This window comes from Bombus impatiens, unplaced genomic scaffold (assembly GCF_000188095.3).
Source record: "Bombus impatiens unplaced genomic scaffold, BIMP_2.2 scf_0814, whole genome shotgun sequence".
Lineage (NCBI taxonomy): Eukaryota > Metazoa > Arthropoda > Insecta > Hymenoptera > Apidae > Bombus > Bombus impatiens.
Window position 1 is genome coordinate 169,362 of NT_177233.1, and position 19,324 is coordinate 188,685.

General features: G+C 45.2%; 1 protein-coding gene and 1 long non-coding RNA gene across 4 annotated transcripts in view; one reads left to right on the forward strand and one right to left on the reverse strand.

Annotated features, from left to right (window-relative positions):
- LOC112213588 overlaps nt 1–19,324 on the forward strand; it is a 298,689-nt gene that overhangs the window by 57,172 nt on the left and 222,193 nt on the right. Inside the window, exon 1 of one of the 3 annotated variants that reach the window (XM_033323130.1) lies at nt 13,648–13,959. The exons of the other annotated variants lie outside the window; for them this stretch is intronic. The gene's annotated coding sequence lies outside the window, so the exon portion shown is untranslated. Of the gene's footprint in view, nt 1–13,647; nt 13,960–19,324 lie in introns of those variants that run through there. 3 annotated transcript variants of the gene reach the window in all.
- LOC105681334 lies at nt 9,060–10,312 on the reverse strand. The gene is made up of 2 exons (XR_001102596.2): nt 9,600–10,312; nt 9,060–9,511 (listed from the first exon to the last, which is right to left on the reverse strand). It is a non-coding gene; the product is annotated as an uncharacterized LOC105681334 (long non-coding RNA).

The window sequence follows — 19,324 nt, forward strand, 5'->3', positions numbered from 1 at the left end:
TCCCACGGTACACGCGCGCACATGCAGAAAAATAGATCGTCGATCGATCGCGTGCTCTCGCGCGAGAGCAAGAAGAAGGCGGAGGAATCTATTTTGGTATTAAAATGGCCACGGGGAAAGACACGCGTGGTGCCGGCACGCGGGATGTGCCGCAATCACCTTTCACCGGCACTGCTTTCACCGTAGCCACGACGAAGAAGGAAAGCAACGCGCTGAGAGAGGAACAGAGAGAGAGAGAGAGAGAGAGAGAGAGAGAAAAAGAGCGAGCGAAAGATACAGCTGGTAGTTACGTGTGTATGGAATCGTCGAAAGTCGGTTCGCGAAAGGCAGCGCGCGTGCAGACCGCGAGAAACGAACGTGATCACCTTTTTTTCTCCGTTATTTTTCTTTTTCTCCCCTTGCTGCACACCCTCCGCACCGATCCTTTGCCTCGCGTGGGAGAACTAGGCGTTTCTTGCCTCTTTAATACTCGGCCGTGTGCGTACACGACACGAAAAACGTTCTCTCTCTTTCGTTCTTGCGCGATGGGAAATATCCTGTTCCGGTGCAGGACGAGCCGCTCGTTCGTCTGGCGCATCACCGCGCGTCTGATTAAGTTTCGCGACTTTCCCTTCGTTTTTCGCCTGCCTGTATAGCCCGTGCTGATCTTCGATTCGGAAATTCGGATCCGACGTAATCCGTCTCGCGTGTGCGTCGCCATAGCCGAGCGTTCCTCTCGATCGGTCCGGTAAATCGATTTTCCCCTTCGAGTTTCGTACTGGGATTGCCGAGTTGCTCGTCTCGTGCGATCTGCTTTACGCGCGCTATAAATACCAGCTGCGTAACGCGATGAAATTTCCCTGGAAATTTCCCTATCGATTTTGCCGCGCGTAAAATCGTCCGGTCTATGCGAATATTTGAAAGCGAGTAGCGGCGTTCTGCGACTCGTTCCTCCGACCGAATTACAGTGGAACACCGGCGCGGTCGCGTTGATTATCCCCGGCTCGAGGCGAAATTAAACCGCGCGAAAACCAGTACGAACTGCTTCGACGATAAATTTCCCTCTCGTCGAATAACTAATTAAAGTGCCTTTAATCATGTAATTTAAGTACGGCGCAACGCGCGCCGCTACTCGCCGCGACCACGCGTCGTCACAGCTACGTCTCTTCTTCTTGCTGGGAGCGCTGCGACCCACGGTTTCCCAGTTTTCGACCGACCGCTCCTTCTCGACAGAGACGGGCAAAAAACCGGAGGCGAAGCGACGGAGACGGCGATATAGATAGAAATTGAAGCGGCTGCAGGGGAGTGGGAAGACAGAAGGCGCGAGAGAGCCGAGGAGAACGGAGCTAGCGTGCTTGCAAGCGTAACCCGGTCAGAGCGAGGCGGAGCAACCCGGCGTTGTCTAAAGCAGGACGAACAGCGCCCCAGTACCATCACCGTATCTGTCCGTGTATACATGTTTTGCTATAGCGTTCTGCCGGTATTGGTGAAACTTGGCTGCGCCACCGTATACGCTTTCGCGAAGCTTTATCGCGATCGCGATCGCGCACATACGCGCCGCTCGCTCGTGGTCGTCAGCTTTTTCGTCTCGGTGTGCCTACAAAAACTTGCCTCTACACGTACACGTGTAAGCGTGTACACGAAGGGAGCAGCGCGTCTCTATAGTTAGATGGGATTTCGGAGCGAGGCTGTGCGCGTCAGGCACACGCGAATGCCTCTGCACGTACACGCGAGAAATACGGGGTTAACTTACACGGCCGTGTATCGCACACGAACGCACCGCAGCGTAGTTTAGCGTGTGCTTGAAAGCGCCGTTGCTGGTGTGCGCGAGCGTGCGTGTGAGTCGGTTTGAATTCGACAGGGGATGGGTGGAATTCGCGTAAAACGCGAGCGCACCGACGTACATCCACACACACACACACTCACACACGCATAGACTAGAGGATATGGTACACGAACGAACACGGTTGGAAGGTTCTACGTACACGTAGAGGGTTGGGAAGGGAAACGGGGGTGGGCGAAGTAGAACCGAGCCGAAGTGGAACGAGGGGAAACGGAAGGAGGTGGAGGAGGAACGAGGGGAAGTAGAACCGGGGGTGGATCGGTCGAGAGGCAACGCGACCCCCGTAGTGGGGGCTGCGGCGCGCTACTGGGTGGTGGTTGACGACGAACGAACGAACACCGATGACTTATTAGCAGAGTGCAAGTTGGCCGCGTGTTTGTGAACTTTCGAATAAATGTACGTACGCGCTGCAGCCACCGTTGCCTCTCTGCGCACCAACGATAGAGAAAGAAGAAGGGGATGATGGTTGGCGCTGGTGGCGCTGCTATTCTCCCTCGTTTTTTTCCACCCTGTCCTTTCCCCTCTTTCGCTGTCTCCCTCCCACGTGGCCGTCAGGGGACCACCAGGAGAAAACTCCGACGATCACGCGCTTCGCTGCGTTTTTTTCCTTTCCTTTCCGCCTTCCTCCTTTTTCCTCCCCCTTTTCTAACCCCCTGCTTCTTCCCTTCTTTTTTTTTCCCTCTTTTCTTCCTTCCCTCCGCCGGTATCGCCGCTGGTGTCCCTGTATACGTTTACAGACGAAATTCTATGTATATTTTATACGCACGTACACCCGATCAACCCCTTTCGTGTATGGCATGTACGTTTGTTCGGCCAGATGTGAGAATTGTTATTAATACCACGCTCGCTTTTCGTACAATGCGCCACGCTTCCGTGTGCCTCGCACACGTATCCTCCTCGCGACTCTGCTCGTCCGGGGCCATTGATCAAGTTTGTCTCGCCGAATGTACACCGAGTTACTGCTACCATTCGCCGTCTTTTTTTCCATCCCCTCCACCGTTCCAACCTGTCTCTGCCTGCTCCCCCGTGTCCTCCGCTTTTTCCTTCCTTTTTTCCTACAGGTACGTGCTCATCCCCGATCGGATCGGCCGCGAGATTAGCGGCAAGCCGAGAGAACCGTTTCGTTTTGTGCAACGACGAACGGGGTGAGAAGCGGCTATGATTTCTCGCGGTTTCCATGGGCCCCCGTATCCGCGTCCTCCCTTTTCCCCTGCTTTTATCTCCGTACGCCACGGACCAACCGCGGCCGCGATTGCGTGCAATCGTACGAGATGGATGCTATTTTCGCACACGCAACGTGTCTTCCTGCTTCGATCGAACAACGCCGATGTTCGTACGCGTCGATCAACGTTCGATAACGATCTGTCGTGCGGCGAGAAACAGTCGGCGGTTTTTCTTCGTTTCTGAAAAAGCAGCGTGTTATTTCCGGCGGCAGATCTCACCTACAGAGGGTAGGTTCTGTCGTCTGCGCGATTATCGCGCAAACTTCGATCTCCTCTGGTATTTAGCAAGACCGGGGAATCTTGTCGATTATGCGAGGAACGCCGCCGGCAACGATTTGAAAAATGTTTCTAGGAAGAGTATTTTTGAAAATCACGTTAAACTCGTACGGAGGCTGGCTACGAAGTTTGCTTGATGTCATCGATGCCTTGGGAAATTTCCTTTATTTTCTGAAGAACGTCATTTCGAAGAAAGAAGACCGAACGGCTAGATTGGTCCGAAATGATTCTACGAGACGATCGATGTTCGTAGACGCGATTAAACGCTCGATCGTAATTCGTTTCTAAGATTTGCTGCCAGATTTGTCTCCACCGATGTTCTTTTTCCAGAAAATATATCGTTCGTATGAGAACGGAAGCGAAGTCTTCCAGCGTGTTCTCATCGGTGGCTGAAAAACCCGCAAAGTTCGACAAGCAGAATCATCGGTTCCGATCTGGGACGAGGACAGTCGTGGAAAGGACCGTTTCTGGAAACGATCGTACGCAAACAAGCGACAAAACGTCGTCTCCTCACATCCGCAAATAAGTTTCCTCTATTCCACGAAGATCGCTCTCGATTTAGAAAGTAGATCGCGCCAGACGATCGATAAATCGTCGACTTGTCCGTAGGCGTCGATTAAACGTGGAAGGATAACGCGAACGTTTCGACTGCGCAAAAATACTCCGCGAGAACGTTACTTCGTAACATTCCGCTTGGTATCGCGAATGGCTGCGAAACTTTCTTCCTCCCAGAGAAAGAACGTTATCAGCCACGATTTCGAAGAAAGCGCCAGCTCTGGAAAAGTCTATGGTTGAAAGGGTAGATGGGTCTAAAGCAAAGACGCTTAAAGGGGAGGCTCCGGTTTCCAGGCGGCGAGAGAATTTGGTCAACGATTGTTCCGGCCGCGCGTCTCTCGGCTGATCTGCAAGGACAGGGACACCGTGGGGTGGGTGAGTCGGGGATTCCCCGGCCTACGATTAGGAAACTTTGCCGGGACTCCGTGGACTTTGGCAAATGGCGCGCGCGGTGGGTTGGGGCGTGGCGCCACGTGGAAACCGTAAACAGCGTGTCCGGACGCGTGCATGGAAGGAAATGGTCGTGAGTGGCCGATGAAAACGATCGGGAAACTGCGTGGTTTTTCGTTGTTCTGGCAAACGATCGGTCGGAGGAGGAACGGCGTCGCCCAGTCAGCTACGACCTTCGACATTTCGTAGATTCGCTCGAGCACCCTTCGTCGATCGATACGACGCTTCTATTTCGACTTTCGCGTATTTTCAGCACGACGATTTTATCGAAAGTCGCGCCACGGGTCCGGTCGATCGGTCGCTCTTTCCTCTCGCCGGTGCCGCTGCGATGTAACGATTTATGGTGGCCCGTCGATACCTCATTGGTTATACCTTGAATGGACCGTTGATTAATGGAGGCTCTCCAGGTTCCCTGGCAATTAACAATGCGACTCGTATCTCGTCGTGGCAGGCTAAAATTAATTCCACGTATTATTAGCCCTTTCACCCTTTTGTTGTCCTACTCTTCTCACCTTACGTAACCTGACATTGCTGTCGAAGGAAACGCTGGCCTTCCAAGGTGACGCTATTAATACCTCGCCCTCGCTACCATTCCATGTTTATCATGTTTAATCATTGCCCAGGGCGGAGAAGAAATATCGATCGTACGAAGAAGAAATATTTTCGGAGAAGTTCGTCCTTTGGAACAATTTCCCGTGACTTTTCTCACCGGGCAATTAAGAAACTGAAATTTTCTAGATAATTTAATAGGAAATCTAGTAGTCTAGTAAATAACGTAAGACCTTAACGAACGAACATCGGATTCAAGTTAATCGAGAATTTTCTTTTTTAACGTAATCCAGTTAAAGCGTGGTTCAATTTGTCGCTTGGAATTTTATCTCGTCACCGATATTTCTATCCAATGTACAATGATTTTCAGATCTATGCGAGTAAAAAGCCGAACTCCTTTGCCTACCGATAGATAGCAGATAGATGAACTATCATCTGGAAATTATTTTAGATCGAACTAGATAGTACGAGGCGATGAAATTGGCATCGTTTTTTTTACGGCTCGTAAACAAGCGACGAAGGTAAAAATAGACAGAACGTAGACTAAGTAGGGAACTGTTATCGTCGAAACTAATTGGAAAGTATCGATAAACACGCGTTAAAAATAGCCAACTATCGAAATACGCGGATAAGACAGAAAACGTTTCCGACGTATCGCGTGAAACTTGACGAGTTCGATTCGACGTTTTTCAGACGCACGAACGCCACAGCATTTGAAATACTCGCGCGAATGTAAGGAAAACGCTCGCTAGCGTACGTACGCGAGGAGAAAGGGACGAGGAGGCTGGTATACTGCGATGCATTTTAAATGAGACTAAAAGCGATTCGGCCGCTCGCGCGCACCTTTCGTATATATCGATTACCGAAATGCGCGATTCGAGAAGCGCGCCAACAAGATGCGTTTCTTTCGCCAGTGTATTATGTTTTTCCTTACGCGTAAAATCCGCCGTTAGAACGTATTCGTCAGCCTGGAAACGTGTTTCCTACTTTGGCGTATTTTTATAGAAAACTTATTAGCTGGCTGCGAATTTTTGCGGAATTTGATGTTTTCATTAACCCGAGTGGAAAGCAGCGAGACTGCGTAAAGATTTATTTTACTACCCCAGTTTGAATATTTCTTATATTTCCACACGTTGCGCGCGCTTTTTCTACATTCCCGCGCCTTGAAATTTTATGTAAATGCAGGGAAGGAATATGCAGTCCGTTTGTTACAGACGAATTCGACGGTAACCGACATTTCGACAAATATTTCCTCTCCTTTTTAAATCATCGATTCGCCTTCGCGATTCTAAGCATCTTCCCACGTGCAATTCCGCTTTGTTCTTAAGGCTTTAGAAAATTTGATATAATCGAAATTAGACAGAATTAGAACGCATAATATTACAATATGATATAGTATAAAATATAGGCACGATCGTTAGGGTTGTTTAAATTATCTTCTTGCCACTTTGTTCATAAGGCTTTGAAGAATTTGATAGCATATGATATAATCGAAATTAGACAGAATTAGTACCTTGAATATTACTATATGATATAGTATAAAACATATGCACTATCCTTATTAACCATAGAATTGTTTAAATTATCTTCTTGCCACTTTGTTCTTAGGGCTTTGAAGAATTTGATAGCAGACGGTATAATCGAAATTAGACAGAATTAGAACGTCTAATATTACAATATGGTATAATATAAAATAATTGCACGATCCTTATTTACCATAGAATTGTTTAAATTATCTTCTTGCCACTTTGTTCTTAAGGCTTTAAACAATTTGATAGCGTACGACATAATCGAAATTAGACAAAGTTAGATCGCCTAATATTACAATATGGTATAATATAAAATAATTGCACGATCCTTATTTACCATAGAATTGTTTAAATTATCTTCTTGCCACTTTGTTCTTAAGGCTTTAAACAATTTGATAGCGTACGACATAAGAAGAATTTGATAGCATACGGTATAATCGAAATTAGACAGAATTAGAACGTCTAATATTACAATATGATATAGTATAAAATATATGCACGATCGTTAGGGTTGTTTAAATTATCTTCTTGCCAATTTGTTCTTAGGGCTTTAAACAATTTGATAGCGTACGACATAATCGAAATTAGACAAAGTTAGATCGCCTAATATTACAATATGGTATAATATAAAATAATTGCACGATCCTCATCAATCGTAGGATTGTCTAAATTATCTTCTTGCCAATTTGTTCTTAGGGCTTTAAACAATTTGATAGCGTACGACATAATCGAAATTAGACAAAGTTAGATCGCCTAATATTACAATATGGTATAATATAAAATAATTGCACGATCCTCATCAATCGTAGGATTGTCTAAATTATCTTCTTGCCAATTTGTTCTTAGGGCTTTAAACAATTTGATAGCGTACGATATAATCGAAATTAGACAAAGTTAGAACGCCTAATATTACACTATGGTATAATATAAAATAATTGCACGATCCTTACTAACCGTAGGATTGCCTAAATTATCTTCTTGCCAATTTATTTTTAAGGCTTTAAACAATTTGATAGCATACGGTATAATCGAAATTAGACAGAATTAGAACGCCTAATATTACAATGCGATATAATATAAAATATAAAAATGCAGAATTGTTTAAACGTATCTGCTTGCCACAGAGAAATCTCTTCCGACGTATCGTCTCGTTGCTTGTCATTAGGCTACAAATTTGTATTTGCCTTCGCAAGAAACTGGCAATGCGCCTAACACACAAACATACCCGGTATACAAAGTACGCTTAAGCACATTCAAATCTCCACGAATGAGTTAATTAAAAAAACGAGATTCGACCAAACTATCGTCCTGTCACAGGTATTTCAACGTGCGCTACATCTCAGACGCTTTACGTACGAAGGATAAAACCGTACAAAATGTACGACGTATCAGTATAAAAAGAGTCGATACATTAGCATACGAAGTACAAAGCGTGCAGGGTACAGTACTCGTTAAAACGTTCGTTACAAAACGACGATCGTCCGTCCAGATTTCGTTATCTGAATTCCTAAAAATATGAATTTACGCGCGTTACTTATCACTGCTCCCACAGTATATCGTTCTCGTTGCACGGTTCAGTTTTTCCTACGACATCTCGGTTAATCGTGACAGCCGCATACACACGCACAGTTCTCTCGCGTTTCCTTCGAACGCCACTTATAACGTGATCTTTGCGAATAAACCCGATGGCCGTTTAATCGGCCAGACATTTATAAGGTCGTTTCTCCATTTACCGTTTTACTGCGTGCATTGTTTTTGGCATGGAGACGCCGAGTATTCGCAATTCACCACCCCTATAATTCTGACCGCCGGTCATTCGGCTAACCCGTTTCCCATTCCGATGTCCGGCCGATGTCCATGCACCCCATTCTCCGCTCACTCTACACTCTCACCCCCGTAAGCACTTTCTACCCCGACCGATCGCCAGTGAACCACGTGTTCATACACCGATTTCGATGCAAGGGGCATGCGGTAATTTAGATTTCCGTACTGCGAAACCGCGCGAGAACTGGACATTCGCGTGTTTCGAGTTTGCTGAAAAATCGATGGAAAATCTCGGTGAAAACTTGTCTACTAACTCGCCTCTGTTCTATAAAATGGTATTGTCTCAGTTACTGGTTTGTCGACAAATTGTACGACAAATTTCTCTTTGCCATCCTCTTGTCGCAACCTGAAATAATAACAAAATAGCAATAAACTAATAGCAACGAAAGGGTAATTATGGCGATAACATTTTATATTTCACAAGGATGCTGCCTGCAAGGTGCATCGATCAATTTGATAAGCAGAAAAGCGCAAGTACCATTTCCTCGATCTACCTAATTATTTTTCTCAACTTAGTGTTTTGTTTCTGTGATGTGTCTCTTCCACGATGCCAATGATGCCACGAAACGAAGAAACGAACGAACAGGCTCGATATAACGAGACTGTCTTGCAAACTATCGCCTGGTTGGTGACGGAAACGCGATTCGAAAATTAAGGGGGATTTTTGGGAAAAGGCAGGAGGAAGACGCGTGTCCGATCATTTTTTCGAATTCGCGCGATCGTTCACGGACGGAATGCATTTAATTAAAACGCACTAGAAACTAATACTGGCACTCTGGGTAAAGTTTGTTTCGAATTTAATTAGGTTTATGTAGGGGGGTGGTATAGATACAATCAGCCGTAACGTTTCGTCGTCGGATCCCCGCCGCATCCGGCGCGACTATTGATCACGTCTAACTCATAAAAGTGAATTCCGCGAGATTGTCCATAATTTGAAAACGCGGTCTTGTTATTTTCACGTGCAACAATATTGCGCGTTGGTGTGCGCCGGTCGAGAGATCCGCGCGCTCTTCCCGCTCGATCGATACCTAAATTTATTATGCCCCACTTGCCGCCGTGCAACCGTGCTATGTTACCGCCATTACCTGTTTTGACTTTGTGCCATTCAAAATTTCACCGTAATGAAACATTTGATTTCCCCTAAAATTCAACGCCATTCGGTCGTTCGTTAATTCTTTGCGAAATAATAATACGTCTGCCTGGTCTCTTTAATTTCTCGCTTCTTTCTCCCGGTTTTATTTCATCGTTGTTTCATCGAACGTGATAGCAGATATCTGGATATTCTATGGCGAGAAATTTGATATTGCGAACGTGTTTGTCGCGCGTATGTTTCACGCGTCTCTGTTTACCAGCTGCTCGGTTATCGTCGACTAGGTAAGTAAAATCGAGCAACGAGATTTAAGGACGTCGCTGGATACTTGGTCGTTGCGATTAGAAGGCAACGTACAGTTTTCTCGTTGAGAATGCGAATTTAGTATTGTCGTTTGTCGGTATTCCACGCTGCGAGCTACCATCCCTTCGCTCTCGGAATTAATTGAGACGTAACGTTGATTTCTGTCACGAGCCTGAAACGATACAACCAGTTTTTAAAGACGAGCCGATTTGTACTGGGAAATGATCGTACGGGTAAAGAGAAAGATCGCGGTAGAAAAGCAAACGACGTGGAACACGCCCTCGGAAGAGACGAGGATCTCGCGTAGAGTCTTAGAATTTAAGCGGAGGAAAAAAGGGAAATGTGCAACAGTTAGCTTCTCGACGAACATTTAAGAATTCTTGGGCCGCATCAAAGCCGGTGATACGTGCGGAGTGGTTTTCTCGCGGCTCAAGAACAATGCAATTAGCAAAGCGGCTAAGCAACGAGACACGCGAAGATTTCTCGGCAAGTCGTTTCGCTGCGACGAACCTAAACGAGTGTAAGTCCGTCTTTTGATTAATTCCAAACGAAATTCTACTTATCACTGGGAACAGAGTGACGGCAAAGAAAGACGAGGATGATTCGCGTATTAGAATCTCCATTCTCGTTCGAGCAGCGAGTAAGAAACGCCCAACACGATCGATCGAAACGAATCCAATAATCAGATTTCACCGAATCTGATCAGGTCTAACTAGATATTTTTCTCCGGTTTTTTTATTAATTGCAAAATAAATTCCACTGTGTAATGGAAGCTAATACGGTCAATGAAAATTAAGCAGAGGGAAATCAACGGTCTTGGACCATTTCCATTGCCATTTTCGTTCGAGCAGCGTCGTCTATGATAGGCAAACTTTCCAACGCGATCAATCGCGCCGCATCTAAATTCCTGTCTTTATTAGTCGAAAAATAAGTTCTTCCAGACACGCGTGTACGCGTAGTTGTATGTAACAGCATGGACAGGAATACGGCGAAGGTAGAGCTTCGGGGATTCGAGTTTCCATTCTCGTACTCGAGGAGAAGATCTTCGTGGCGAAGATCGGGCGAGCAAGTCGAAGGGGCAGAACGAGGATGAACGTAAATGGTGAACATAAACGCGGGGGTGTGCGTGGGACGTCGAAGGGTAGCGTTGGTCGGCGGCGGACGTCACTGTGAGAGACAGAAGAGAAGAGCGTGGCGCCCAGAGGCTATAAAAATCGTATTTTGGCGGCAGCCCCACGTTTGTAGGTTGTATTTTCCCTTTCTATGACCCAATGCAGCTTTATCGGGTCAGTTGCATTTGCATTGCGATGCGCACGGCGTTCCCGTTTCACAACTCTCTCACGTATTTTCCCTCCTTCTCTCTCTGTCTCTCTCGCTCTCTCTGTCTCTCGGTCGCCGCGCCGTCCTTGCTTCTCGCTCGTCTCCCCTTTTCGTTTGTCGTCCTTTTTATTTCCACGTCAGCTTCCTCTTTTCCATGCCACGTTCCCGGCCGTGCAGCCACTCTCCGATGCATCGTTTTCTCGGAAAATCGCCTGGCATTCTCTTTTAATTCCAAGAAGCACTACGTATCGGTGACGCTATCTTTGCGTGAAGTTTCCAAGGACACGACAGCCAGTTTCCCCAATTGTTCCGAAAAATATGCTGATACTGGCCTTTCTATTATTTACGATATTGGCCGATTTTTCCGCCAAACCTCGTCAATACGTTCTGTCGGGATAAACGAAAGAGCAATGCCATATACACGTGGGCCATCGGAAAATTGATTAGAACATTATCAGCGTGCAAATAATAATTACAGGTTTCTGGTTACTATATGCGACAGAAAATACACACAGGTTGACAACGAGAGTAAAATTGGTAACTCGCTTAGAAATAAGGTACTGTACAAAATCAACTACGGTGGGAAATTGACCGCTCAGAAGCCGCAGACGTCGTTTCCCAAACTCGGCTTAGAATTTGGTATCGTCTATATCTCCTCTGAGCTTCTGAGCTTCGAGTCGTTCAGCTTCTTCCGAATCGAACCCAACCAATGTGGTTAATTCACGTTTTTCCAATCTCCCAATGAAACTAACGTCTTCTCGCTGTTCGTGGAACTCGGTGAAAAGATTGCATCGAAAACACGCGATATAAATACCTTGCGTTCATCTTTTGCAAAGTGCCGTCTAGTTGACGTAAGGCCAATCGTTAGAAACGTAGGAAATTGGAGCGTCTAACGAACGAACGGTAATTGTAATCGCGGCGGACGTTTTTGTTCGATACTGGCATTCTCACGGCTTACCGAAGCCCATCCATTACTACCATTGGCCGTTATCTGATAGGCACGATCGAACGGTCGATTAGATTTCTGCATTAAACGCAGAAGCTCGCGCGAACCTATTCTGCGTTTTACCGTGCGTGTACTGGAAAAAGATCATTATATTTACCGTTACGTATACAATTTAAAGCCGGCGGAAGAAAGGAAACGCGTTGTTTAGTGGTGTTTTATACGAGCCGCGATAGTACATACGCCTACGGTGATGTATAAACAGCGAGCTCGGGTTGCTCCCTTGAACGCGAAAAATAATTCACGCGGTCGGAGCTTAAATCGGGATCACCGGTGATTTAAGAACCACGGGGTTAGCAATCAGAGCGCAAAACGGACTCTGGTGCCGGAGTCTGGTCGCTCTTGCCAGCCAACCTCCGCTGAAAGAAGACCGAGCGCGGTACCGTAAACACCCCTGATGGATGGATTGTTTTCGCGCCTTTGGAGATTCGAGGATTGTTGACTCGCCGCAACGACTTCGACTCGAAAGGGAAAACAAAGCGGACAAGTCGAACGTTCTCTGTTAAACGCTATATCTAGTAGATAATATAAGGAATATATATATTATATACAAAGGAATATACATTTGCAACGCGTGTCTAAAGGAGGATCGAAGGAGGGTGGATTTTCATTGTTGGAAAATGTTTTGGTTGCCCCGTTGGTAACCCTATCCGGTACCAGGGCCAACACCGTGCCGCGCTGGCGTCGCTGCTGCCGTTTATCTCACGAAACTCCATTACCGACGTTTTCTCTGAATTCCGCGCTAAGCAGACGCGAGAGTACCGTGAGCTTGACGCAATGAAATTTGAACGCGCGGTGCGACGCCTCTTTCGTCCTTCTCTGCTCTTGCATTGTCCCTCTTTCTCTTTATTTCTGTCTCTTTTTGGCTTGCGCTTGGCTCGCCGCTCTCCTTCTTTCTCTACGGTAGTTCCATCGGCACGGTCTCTCCGTCTTTGTTTTATTCCTGTTTTCCTCTTTATCGTTCGAGGGCCAGGAGTGGGGATAGACGCCTATCGTGTTGGACGAAGGGGCGTGGTGTGAAGGGAGGGAAGGCACGAAACGTGGCAACGCTACACGACCGTGCCACCAGCAATAGCGTGGATGTGTATCGGCAACGCAGCAGTGACTCAGCACCGGGTAGCAGCGCTGTTGCTGCTGATGGTACTGGTGCGCTACGCTTTGCGTCGGCTACGTGATATAAGACAACGTCAATGTAGACCTTTTACAACTCGGTTTTGTAACTCGATTCTGTATGAATACCAGACCAGGCGTCGTTTGCCCACGGTGTCACGGCGCGACGTCGGAGATACGCTGACGGCGACGTGTTTGCCAACCGAGTCCACTTTCGTGGAACACGTGCCGAAAACAACGCGTATCGAGCAGCCCAGAAATCAATTCGAATTACGAATCGATGGATGCAACGTTAACGATTCCTCTGAAATGAAAATCGCAGTCTCGAGTCTACCACGATGAAATGAATATATATATCGCTAACGAAAATAGTTGCTCTGCGAATTCACGAGTATTCTTCGTAACGAGGCATGTATATGTAATTTTTGAAATACATAAAATGACATTATAAATTCATCGACCTGATGACTTTAAATATCTTTTGCCTTAATGTAGTTGAAATAACTGGGACGAGTATCCTAGTACGGTAGTGTCGAAACTTTAAACGAAAAGGTATATTTATCCTATTTTTAGTACTTGGAAATAATACCGCTGGAAAATGGAGCTTAAGTGCCAAGGCGGTGCGATATCAGCAGCCGATAAAGCAGAGACGCGAGAATAGTTTTAGATGAAGACGTTCTCGTGGCCAGTGGCCAGTGGTTTTGTTATATCGCGGCGGTGTTTAGAATTTCGTGCGAGCGAGCCCCGGGAGCTCGTTGTCTGCGCCGATGACGAAACCAAGGCACACGAGGAGAGAACTCTGGACTGAAATCTGACTTGGTGGGAGCGGCCGAAGGCCGACGTTTTGTAACAACGAACATACTGGGCTGCGGAACGCCTACGACGAAATTTCGGCGCTGCTCACGGTTAGATTAAGCAACCTTTTCTTTTATATTTACGGTATCTCTTCTTCACGCTTCTACAATTTTAACGTAATTCTTTTCGTAACGATTCTACGTAACCATCGTCTTTTCACGCGAACGTACTTCTAAACTGGTCTTACGTATCGTAGATTCTTTTCTTTACGTTAAGAATGTAGTATATAATATACGATGTAGGTTATGACAAAATGGCGGAAGAGATACGAAATTCCGCTCTAATTCAACATTATTGGGACTCTTGTATTTGAATGTAGTTTTTCTCTGATATAAAATACGTATTTCGGTAAATTACTTGGAACGAGAAATTCTCTATTGCAAACTACCGGGCAGATATAACATCAGAGCTCTACCGATCTCAAGAGAAGCTACGAATTTTCCGTACTTCTCTCGGAAATCGATGTAAGCTGACGCCAAATATAATTACAGTTCGTACATTAAATTTTCAAACGGTTCGGAAAGTCTAGCGGCCGTTCTCAATAGCATACTCCAGATTACTTCGGTTCAGCACTACTACATTTTCCGTTTCGAGATCTATCCATTCGATAACATTTTATCTCAGAGTTTTGAAGAGAGTATCTTACGATTTATTCAAAATTGCAAGGTCTCTCGTTGCTTTTGTTTCTCGTGTATCTTTAAAATCATTAAAAATCGAAGAGTATTCGATGCCTGTTGTATCATTGAGGACAATTTAAAGAGCATCACGTATCAATGTATGGCTCAATAGGACGGTGAATCGAATGCGTGTGGCCATTAATGGCCGCTGTTTAATACTTTTCGATTCCACGCACAAATAAAACTCTATTACCGCTGCAAACACGGTACACATGATAAAATACAACGAGAAATAAAGCAGCGGTGAAAATAGAAGTATATAGAGAAATAGAAGAGACATGGCGTAACGAGAGAATAGGATGGACATAATATATAGTGGGAGCGTTTGCGCGGGAATGAGAAAGAGCGAGAGAGACGCACGAGCCTCGTATAAATTCGTGCTTTCTGTCTCGCTCGCACAGGCGAGATCTATACTGCAAACAAAATCGTGGGATCGCGAGAAAAGCTGGGAATAGAAGGTAGCTGCAATATCGGCGATACGTCAGGATGTCGAAGAGGGAACCAATCGTTTCTGGCGGAATTGGGCTCATAGTGCGCGCATATGCATCCGTGAAGGGAACTGTTTACCGACCGCGATTCGGTGAACGCGGAAAGTTCCCCAAAGAGGACCGTCGTAAGGCACCTGGGCTCGACGTACATGAGAATACGAAAATAGTGCGAGGCGCTGTATGAAACACGCCACTGACATGCTAATTATGTTTCCGACGCCGGGATATATTTCTGAATCGATTCCCTCGGAACTGCCGCTAGTTGCCTACGTTCTCAATCTAATAATTTCATTTTCACGAGGCATCGCCTTCTTGCAAGTAGGAAGAATCTTGAAATATATAGAAATAAGGGAAACACTTTCGAGATGTCTCTGGGTTCTCATTTCCGATTCTGATTACAGCGGAAATAGTTGGAAGATTCGTTCGCGTCTTCGTCGTTCCTTTTTATTTTTATTTCTAGCCAATAAAATTTCCATTCTGTCCTTATCAATTTCGTTGGAGAGCGCGATACGTCCGCGCAGAATTCATCGATTACCCGGCAATAAACGATATCTAATCGGTGAAAACAATTTAAAAATAAGCGACGATGGAACGTCGATGTTGCACACTTTATGATCGTTGAAATCGTAAAAATACGTTCAACCATGAATTCGTTTTGTCGATCGTTTCCTTTATTATTTCCTTACGCCGTGTTGGTCGATCGTTTTCTTTAACATCGCCAGTCTAAACCATCGACTACAAACTTTTTCACGGCTTCTTCTGCGCGATGTTCCACTGAACTCGTTTCAGTTTTGTGCTTTTTACCGTGGCCTCGTTATTTATAGCGAGACGGCCGCTATAGTGCGTTGATCTAAGCACAGCGAGGACGTTCGTGGTTATCGCGAAACTGTTCTTCGAGAACAGCAATCACCGTCCAGTAAATAAGCGTGAACAAGCCGAGATAGGTGGAATGCACTCGAGTTGAATTTTGCGGGCGGACCAGCATACGAGAGAGAAGAAAGTGACAAGGATGTCTCTTAGCCGTTGACGCGGCCCATGCAAACTTGTCGCAGCTTAATGCACACACAGTTGCTTTTTCGCTGCTTCTTTTTATTCCTCCACGGTTATGTGCTCCACATACGAGTTAGCACGAGTTGTCTCTTTCACTTTGCCTTGATCTCTAACCGAGCTAGACGCCGCGAAGCCACGCGTTCTTCCAGCTTTTTCAACTTTCATTAAGGATACTCGTTTAAATATATATACAGGGTGGTACAAGTGGAAAGGGGGTGATTCTACGCGAAAAAAAGAAGTCGAAAATATAGAATAAAAATTATTTTCTTTCTTTTATTAATTTCTCCATCGAGACAACGATCTACAGTGAGATCCGTTATAACGAGACGCGATAAAGTGCACGCGTACCGAGCTAAAATTCAAAGTCGATTTTCTCGAAAACAAAGCCTCGCACGAAAAACTTTTATTCTATATTTTCGACTTCTTTTTTCGCGTAGAATCACCCCCTCTTCCGCTCGTACCACTGGTTATCAACCATCCTGTATATATATAGGGTGTTCTTTGTATATAAAGAGATAAAGAAGCAAGGACGTGGTACACATTTTGCGGGGTTATACATCTCCTGGAAAAACATTTTTGTTTTTTATTTGGAAGAATCTTACGATCAATTCTCATTGGGAATTATAAATAAATTATTCTGGCGTGCTACTATAACGCGAATAATAAATGTTTATCGTACGATCCTGGAAAATTGAAGTAAAAATTGTTCAATCTACGTAGGCACAAGATATTGTTTTTCGTACATTTCTTAAGCTCGAGGAAAATACGAAAGAATATTCTCATTGTGAGACGCGCAACGAATAATTAAAAATGTACCTGGTGTTTACTTTCAAATCGACCGAAGATACGTTAAATACTTTTGCACACGGAGAGGACTGTAAAATTGGAAACGCCCAAAGTCGTAGAGTTTGTTTTTTTCGTCAGTCACAGTGTACGTATTAAGGGCGTGTTAAGATTCTTGTTTTACCAGATCGTTTAGGGACAAGTGTATGGCAGAGTGTAGCTGTTACGATTTTTCCTTTTTCCTTTTTTGCATCGCACGAGGACACGACGAGGGCAAGATATTGGCTTTTTATTCTCATAGATGTCCGATAGTGGCCGGTACAAGAGTCACTTAATTACCCGAGCGAGAAGTAGATCCGCTTTAAGGGACGTGATATCGAACTTTTTCGTTCCTGTCTAAGCAAAGAATCAAATATTTAGTTAGTAAAATTGAAGTCGTAAAAAGTGTTCATTCGTATGGAATCATCTATATTATAATCTTTTAATGGAGGAATCGATAAAGCAAATGGATCGTAAAACCACACCTGTTATCGTGTACTTGAAGAACGTACTGATAGTAGAAAGTGCAAGAGATACGAGATCCATCGACTTGTATTTCAATCTACACCACGATCTTCGTAATACAATTCATCTTTCGTTTACGCGTCGATCGTTTGGTACGCGTAATATACAGGGCGATGAAAAGGTCTGAGAAATCCAACACTTTATGGATCTTTGCTTTTCATTGAGGGAAGCAAAAAACATAAACGCAATTAACGCATCTACGTTCTTCTGTAATCAATTCTGTTGCCATGTATTTATGTTAAATTACATTGAAACACGTTGTATCAAAGACGATGCGTATAGCATACGGTACGCTATCTTAAAAATACACAACCCACCATACGATGTGTATGAAAAATACGTACGTGCACCGTGCGCAATTAGTATCGTCGTTGCACGCAGTTCCGCTAACCGTGAACAGAATTTCGCGAATTTGAAGAAAAACGAAGGGCAAGTAAGAAGCAAGAATCCTAGCCTCTGGCGGAAAGCGAAACGTTGGCTGAGAGTGCACACGAAGGGACAGCTGTGCAGACGTACATGTGGTGGGCCTCTTCCAACATCAGGCCCCACTCTGTCGTTTGCCTTTTGCCCACGCTATAGCACGGATGGCACGACACTATAGCTGTTTCCGGTATGCTCGTCCTTTGTACGCTTTCGAGCGGCTGTTTCCACAGACTCGTACGGTCGATCCTTCGTTTCTTGCAATCTCAAATTTTTCAAACTGTCGAATGTCCCGCGTGCTGTCGCATAATCTTCGCACAATACGCTTTCCGCGCTTTTTGTTAATATTTGTCTTCTGGTTTTTCCATCGATATCGCATATTTACGCTTGCAGAAGCAACAGCCAGCGAGAAGTTTGCGCAAGCAAGCAGAAAGGGATACGGAAATCAGATAAAGGATTAATTATCGTTATTTTAATTGCGACGTTTCGCTGTAACATCCAGCGGCCGAGAGGTCTTCTCAAATGAGGGAAATACGTATGTTAATATTTGGCGTTAATTAGGTGCTGGAATTGGGAGGTTTTATGGCGTGTTAATCTGGAAGGAAGCAGCGAGGAATGTTTTATACCAACTAATTCTCCTTTTTATTCCTAACAGCTAGCTTGATAGTTGCAAGTCAGAAGAGCCTCGTATTCTGCTCGATTTCAATGCGCGGCTGTTTCTCCTAAGACTGCGAAGTAATTTTTCTTCCCTCGAAACGAGCGAGCCTTCTCGATCTCTGATCTGTCGATGATATTAAACGCAGTATCCGGTTAAATACAGTTTCCACTCAAAATCAATGAGAAAATCAGATACTCGGAATAAAACAGCAAATGTGGTAGCATTCGCGTTAGAACTTAACATTTCCCTGGTCGTCGTATCTTCCACCTTTCTACAAATCTACAGAATTGAAATCTACAGACTGTGAACACAGAATTGCAGTATCCGTAACGCGCTACGATAAATCATCGTTAGGCCTTTAAATGGCTTGAAATAGTTGGTCCTAAGATATCAAACGCATCGGTGCTCGATCAACTCGTACGACCAGCCAACCCTCTAATTATTTCAACCTACGTCCACGTGCACGCGTCCTTGTACACATTCGGTATCGCGTCGGTCGATAATTATTCGACACTCGAGTAACCTTGGCTCTGCTGCAGCAACAAGCCTGCTTCTTGTACAGCCAAATTGCAGATTCTTATCTCGTCTTGCCAATCAATCGTCGATTGATGCGGAGAGAGGGCGAAGTAGACGGAGCGAGAGGAACGCGGGGCAAAACGAAGTGCAACAGGAAGAACGTTAATGCACTTATACCTGAAGTATATGTGTACACACGAGGCTCGTCCAGCCGGCTGTTTCACGCAGCTGCTCGACGCTGGCGGCGAGCTGTCCGCTC